The following is a 6360-nucleotide window of genomic DNA, read 5'->3' on the forward strand; positions in this document are numbered from 1 at the left end:
ACAAACACGACAGGCCCTCCCACCCCAGAGCAAACCTCACGGGCGCTGTCGGCTTGAGCGCTCAGAATCAATAAGTGTTGAATGAGCCCTGACATCATGCCAGCCCAGTGCTGGGCATGGTGAGGGTACAGGAGGAGGAGCCCAGCCCTCAGGGGGTGCAGGTTTCCACACCCAGTCACAGCAGGTCGGAGCTGGAAATGCTTTCACTGTATTAGGCGGGAAGGGAAACTGAGGCCCAGAGAGAGGGAAGAGCTGGGCAAGCTCACAGGAATGGACGGCTAGTAATACGTGAGCTACAAAGACCCAGGGAGGGGAGAGCCCTTCTAAGGCTGACCGGGGGGCCAGTGGGGCCAAAAAAGAGAGTGACCCAGTGTCCAGTGACGGACAGTCCAAGAGGGGACCCCCCCCCACGACCACGGTGCTCCTGAGAATGTGCCGATCTGTAGTGCGAGGTGCCCCCACCCCAGCTGCCTCTGGTGGGTCCACAAGTCGTCCTCTTTCTCCATCGGACCTCGGCTCCCAGAGGTGGGGACCACAGTGCACCTCCCACACCTCACTATGCCAAGGCGATTCTCAGGAAAGACTTTACTTATGGACGAGAAAAACATCTCCAAGCAGCTGCCACGGCTAGAGCATAAGGCACAGGGCAGGGGTAGGGTGACCAACGGGCCTGGCACCGAGGAGGTTTCCAGAACACAAGACTTTCAGCACTAAAACGGGACAGTCCCAGGCATGCTGGGACGGTTGGCCACCCCAGCAGGGAGGGGCAAGCGACGTGGCTGGAGCGTGAGCAAAGGGCTTTCACAGAGGGCCTTGTAGCCATGGTCGGGGGTGTTGCGGCTCCGTGTAGAGGGCAATAGGGAGCCATGGAGGGTCGTAGATAGAGGGGTGACTGCTGTGGTCAGATGTGCACACTGAAGCGTTCGTCTGACAGCTGTGTGGAGGGTGGTTTGGAGCAGGCAAGCGTGGACGCAGAGAGGCCAGCTGCAAAGGTCTAGGCCAAAATTAATGAGGTCCCGACCAACGCAGCAACGGAAGGGAGAGAGAAGGCTCAGGACTTCAGCAAGAAGTCAGTGCTTACTGAAGAGGCGTCTGCGTAGCATTGAACAGCAGCCCCCCAGTTTCGAATCTGTGTCAGCCTTTAGGAATATGATGGAAACTTCCAAACTCCCTTATTGGCTAATAAACTAACACAGGGCGAAACATGTGCCATGGTTCTGTTTGTGGCACAAAATTCTCAGGGACAAAACCCACTGTTGTGTTCGAGACTCGAAGTCTCTGGAGTGAACGGAACGACGGCCCTCCTAAGACGTCTGCTTCCTAATCCTCGGAACCAGCGAACCAGCGAACCTCACGTGGCAAAGGGGATTTCGCGGATGTGATTCGTTAAGGATCGTGGGGTGGGGGAGATTATCCGGGATTATCCAGCTGGGCCCCATGTCACCCCAAGAGTCTTTATGAGAGGGAGGCAGGAGGATTAGAGCCAGAGGAAGGCATGAGGACGGAAGCAAGGGGTCAGAGGGAGAGTCCACGAAGTTCCACTGCTGGCTCTGTAGTTAGTTGGCGGAAGGGGCCGTGAGCCATGGAATGCAGGTGTCCTCTAGAACCTGGGAAAGGCAAGGACACGGATCCTCCCCTAGAGTCTGCAGAGGGAACCAGCTGGCCTCAGCCCAGTGACTGTGGGCTTCTGACCCACAGGGCTGTAAGAGGCGATATTTCTGTGTGTTAAGTCACTGCATGTTATGGTAAGTTGTTAAAGCAGCCATAAAAAAATAAAAATAAAGACTATCCCTCCTCCCTTCTGGCAAAGTCTAGAGCGTGTGGTGGGGGTGTAGTGGAAAGGGAAGGGTGGGGTCAGGAAGGGCTCCCTGGGATCCGGCTGGGTGACAGCAAGCGTTTGTGGACTATGTCCCAGAGGCCACACACCAGTGGTCGGAAGCGAGGGAAAGCGACCACTCAGGCACTGACCCCCCCACCTCCACCTTACGCCATGGCAGGGGGACTCCTGGCCTGGGGTGGGCTGAGAGCCTACATCCCAGTGACCCATTAGACTGTCATCGTGTGTCTGATGTGGCTGTCATGGCCAGCGTGCACTGAGCACTAGGTCACCTGAGGGCCGGGCTCCAACCAAGGGCTTCCCATACACGACCTCGTTTAATAATCATGACAGCCCTGATTATCATCTGCCTTTACAGAGGAGGAAACTGAGGCTCAGAGAGGTCTAGAAAACTTTTCCAAGATGGCATCGCTAGTAATGGGGTGCCAGGACTTAAACCCAGGTAGTCTGACTCCAGAGCCTGTGTGGCAACAACCGTGTGATTCTGCCATTAATCTCCAAATCTTAAGGTCCCCCTCATACGCTGAAGTCCTCTAGTGGCCATGCTGGGGTGGCGGGGGTGGGATAGAGGCTGTGGGTGCTCTAAAAAGCCTGAGTGAAGCTGGCACTGAGCCCAGATAGAACCCTGAGAGAATTATTGCTCACAGATGTTCGTGAAGGGCTCACACCCACTGTACCAGCTACTGCTGGCGAATCAAAATAACTGCATAATGACCAACCCCAAACCCTCAGCGGCATCCAATGACAAGCATTTATTGCTCGCACATCTGGGCTCAGTTAGGTGGCCGTGATCATTTTGCCCAGGATCACTCATATGTCTAGGAGGCTGGGGGTTGGCTGATCAAGTCTGGGTCTGGCTGGGGCAGCTCGGCTCCACATGTCTGTCACCCTTCTCCCGGGAGGACGCTGAAAAGTTACAGGACAAAAGGCGTGGATATAGGGAGGGGTAAAGAATTAGGGCCATGTTAGCAATCTGCCACACCCACATTATTTCAGGCACGAATGAATCGCATAAACGATGAGAGGCCGCTCACTGGGCCGGAGCTCCGAACTCTGTTTTGGGGCCGTGGCCGGGTCACTTAACCTCTCCAAGCCTCAGTTTCCTCATCTATAAGATGGGCACCTGCCGTCCTCCTTCCCTCCCTGTAGGGAGCCGATGGAATAACAGCAGCTTGTGACAGAAGGAGGAGTCTCTACTTCTATGACCTCACACCCTGGATTCCTACTCGCAAATCTTCCCTCCCCCTCCGTTCCTCAAGAGAGAATCCCTGGTTCCCAGAGGGTCACAGGGGTCAGTTCCCTCTTATCAGGTTGGAGCAGGTGTCTGCAAAAGTTCTCATGGTGGAGAGCCAGGGGGCCATGTAAAGGCAAAGAATCAACACGGAGCATCTTCCCAAGGCATTGATTTTTCTGTAGAGATGTGCTGGGAAGAAAAACAATTTACCTTAAAATAAACCCAGCTATGCTATAAAGCAAGCTACAAAATTCAGATCAAGCTTTCCAGACGAAGAATGAGACTTCGGAGACACTTGTGGTGACTGCTGCTTGCCAGACCCCAGATCATTACTGTACTGCAAACTAGAACCTGCAAACCAAATCTGTTTTGTAAATAAAGTTTTATTGGAACACAGCTATGCCCATATGGCTGCTTTTGCACTGCAACAGCAGAGTTGACTAGTTGCAACCGAGACCATATGGCCCACAAGCTAAAATATTTACTCTCTGGTCCTTCACAGAAAAAGTTTGCAAACCCCTGAACTACTAGGATTCTTTGATGGAAAGTTCGAAGAGTTCTGAGGCCTGCGAGTCTAAAGATTTAAGAATGAACATTTAATTGAACATTTACTATTCTGTGTTTTAGGTAAATAAATTTTAATTCTACCTACAAACCTAAGGAATAGGTGGAATGACTATTGTCTCTATTTGATAGGTAAAGAAACTAAGGAGAAGAGGGATGAAACTTGCCCTAGCCCAGTTCTTCCCAAATTTCAACATACAGAACCACCTGCGCATCTCGTTAACCTGCAGATGCCGAATTGGCAGGTGTGGGTGAGAGAGTCTGCATTTCTCAGTAGCTGCTAAGCCCTGCTGATGCTGCTGGTCTGGACCACACTCTGAGCAGCAAGGACCCCAACCACAGAGTCAGTGCACAGAAGCACCGAGGTGTAAACCCAAGCCCCTAACCACTGAACCATAGGGCGTCTTAGAGGAAGCCTTTCAAATGAGTCATAAACTTCATGAGAAGTTCACATCTGCCCCCACTGAGACCTCAAGGACCCAGCCAAGTTTAGAACTTTACACACTGCCTTATTGTCCAACAACGTATAAATGGGAAACTGAGCCCCAGAGCAGGGAGCGGGCTCTCTGCCTCCCCAGCCTCCACTCCCTCTCCAGAAGCCTGGATTTGTGTTCGCGCGACCCCTCCCCCACTCGTCCTCCGCGTGGTTGGGTGGAGCCTCATGCCCAGGTCTAGGGGTGACGAGTCACCTCCCCTCTCCCACCACCACAGTTGTCTCACGGGCATAGGACCTGAAGTGGATTCAGTTAGACAGTTGGGGGACTTTCTGGAAGCTCCCAGAAGATTCTCACTCACTTTATGCTCAGTTTCAGGATGAGGGGACGTGAATCTACAATGGCAAGAAGTGGGGAAAGAGGAAGAAGGGGCGATTAGGCTCCTTGGGGTGTATTAGGCAACGTGTGGAAATATTTCTGGTTGTCATGACTTGGAGAAGGGGGGGAGGAGGTTACTAACACCTAGTGGGTGCCGCCAGGGGTGATCTCAAACCCACAATGCAGAGGACAGTCCTCATAACCAAGAATCAGCACCTAAAACGTCAATAGTGCCACGGCCGAGAAACCCTGGGCCAGATCTGGAGCCGTCTTGTTCCCGTGAGAAGAGAGAACCTGGAGCTGCCACAGGCCCCTCGACAGAGCCTGAGGGTGGACCCTCCCAGGGAAAAGATGAGACAGAGAGAAGCCGAGGCTGCGGACATCGCCAGACCCCTGGGTCCGGCTGCGCCTGAAGCTCGCCCTGCTCCTGGCTTTCCTGTTTTGTGGCCCAGTCGACGGCCCTATGGCTTAAGCCTGTTTCATGAAGTTTTCTGTCACTTTCGACTCCTCAAAACAACGTGGTGAAACAGACTGGGCCTATGTCCTTCTCTCTGTTGTTAGGGATGGGCAATCCCAGGCCAGAGAGACTGTGTAACTTACCGAGGGTCACGCAGCAAGGTCAGTAGACCGTCGCCTCCTATCATGAACTGCTGTTTGTTCAGTGACTTCACACAGGAAAAGCCTTTATATTAAAACAAACACAGCTACATGGAGCAGAATGCCAAATTCACATTCACCTTCAAGATAAAACAGGAGACTTCAGGAAGTTTGTTGTTGTCGTGATTGCTACAGACTGTAAACAAGAGTCCCGGCACTTAACGGGGAGCGAGGGGTACAGCAGGAACTAGCAGCCAGGTGTTTTGAAGTCCAGCAGGTTCTGCACCCCCGCCTTGCCTCGCCTTCACGTGATCCGTGGGCGATTACAGATTTCCTTCACGCCCACATTCTCGCCCACCCTTACAACGCCCCTGCAATCTGTTCCTGGATTGTTACCTAGGAAACTCAGGTCCGGAAGGTAAGTGACTCGTTCAAGACGTAACGTTCAAATCTGGCTGAGGAAGGACTTGAACCCAGGTCTTAACAGTGGAAGTCCATTTTCTCCACTGTGGTTCTGGCTGGGGCCAAGAGTAGGACCCGTGGTCACAGAGCAGGACTGTCTCACCAGAGCCTGGCCTGCCGGGCACTGTACTCTGACCACAAGCAAGGATCATGAAGGTCTAAGAAAGAGTGAGGAAACCCTGCTCATTTTCTCCACCCTCCCCCTCACAAAAAAAAAAAGGGGGGGGCAGGGGGAGGGTTATTGTAGCACTAGGAGATTCAGAATGCCATCTCCAATAGCGTCAAGCAGAGGGGCTTTGAACTCAGACCAGCCTCAGCTGGAATTCTCATTCTTTCTGTCTCAGAAGCTGTGTGATCCTGTGCAAGTCGCTTTACCTCTCTGAGCCTCCATTTCTGCATCTGAAACAGGGGCCCCTCATGCCGTGTTTTGTAAGGCTGGATAAGACACGTGGAGGTGACCGGCCACAGGTGGTGTTTAGCAGTGGTCCCCCTTTCTAAGAGGCTCCTGCTTTGACCCCATCTGGAAGATGAAGCTTTTAGAGAAGGAAGTGCAAACGACTGTTGTCTGTGGAGCAGACAATAAAACACATCTCAGTCCATACCAGCGAAGCCCTCCTGTGCCGGCACACTCTCTCTCCCCGCACTGCCGGGGCTGCCTAACCCCCGCTGTCCAGATGTCCGTGCTTCTCCTCCATCAGCACGTCCTGTGCTTTTCAAGCCCTCACCGCCATGTTGCAAAACAAACGGGACGCCTCCTTCTCTCCCTGTTTCACAGATGGGCAGGCCCCAGGCCTGGAGTTTTCACGACCAGCCCAAGGTCACACAGCCAGCCAGGGCCTAGAATAGGACTCCTC

This window comes from Rousettus aegyptiacus, unplaced genomic scaffold (genome assembly GCF_014176215.1).
Source record: "Rousettus aegyptiacus isolate mRouAeg1 unplaced genomic scaffold, mRouAeg1.p scaffold_m13_p_1, whole genome shotgun sequence".
Lineage (NCBI taxonomy): Eukaryota > Metazoa > Chordata > Mammalia > Chiroptera > Pteropodidae > Rousettus > Rousettus aegyptiacus.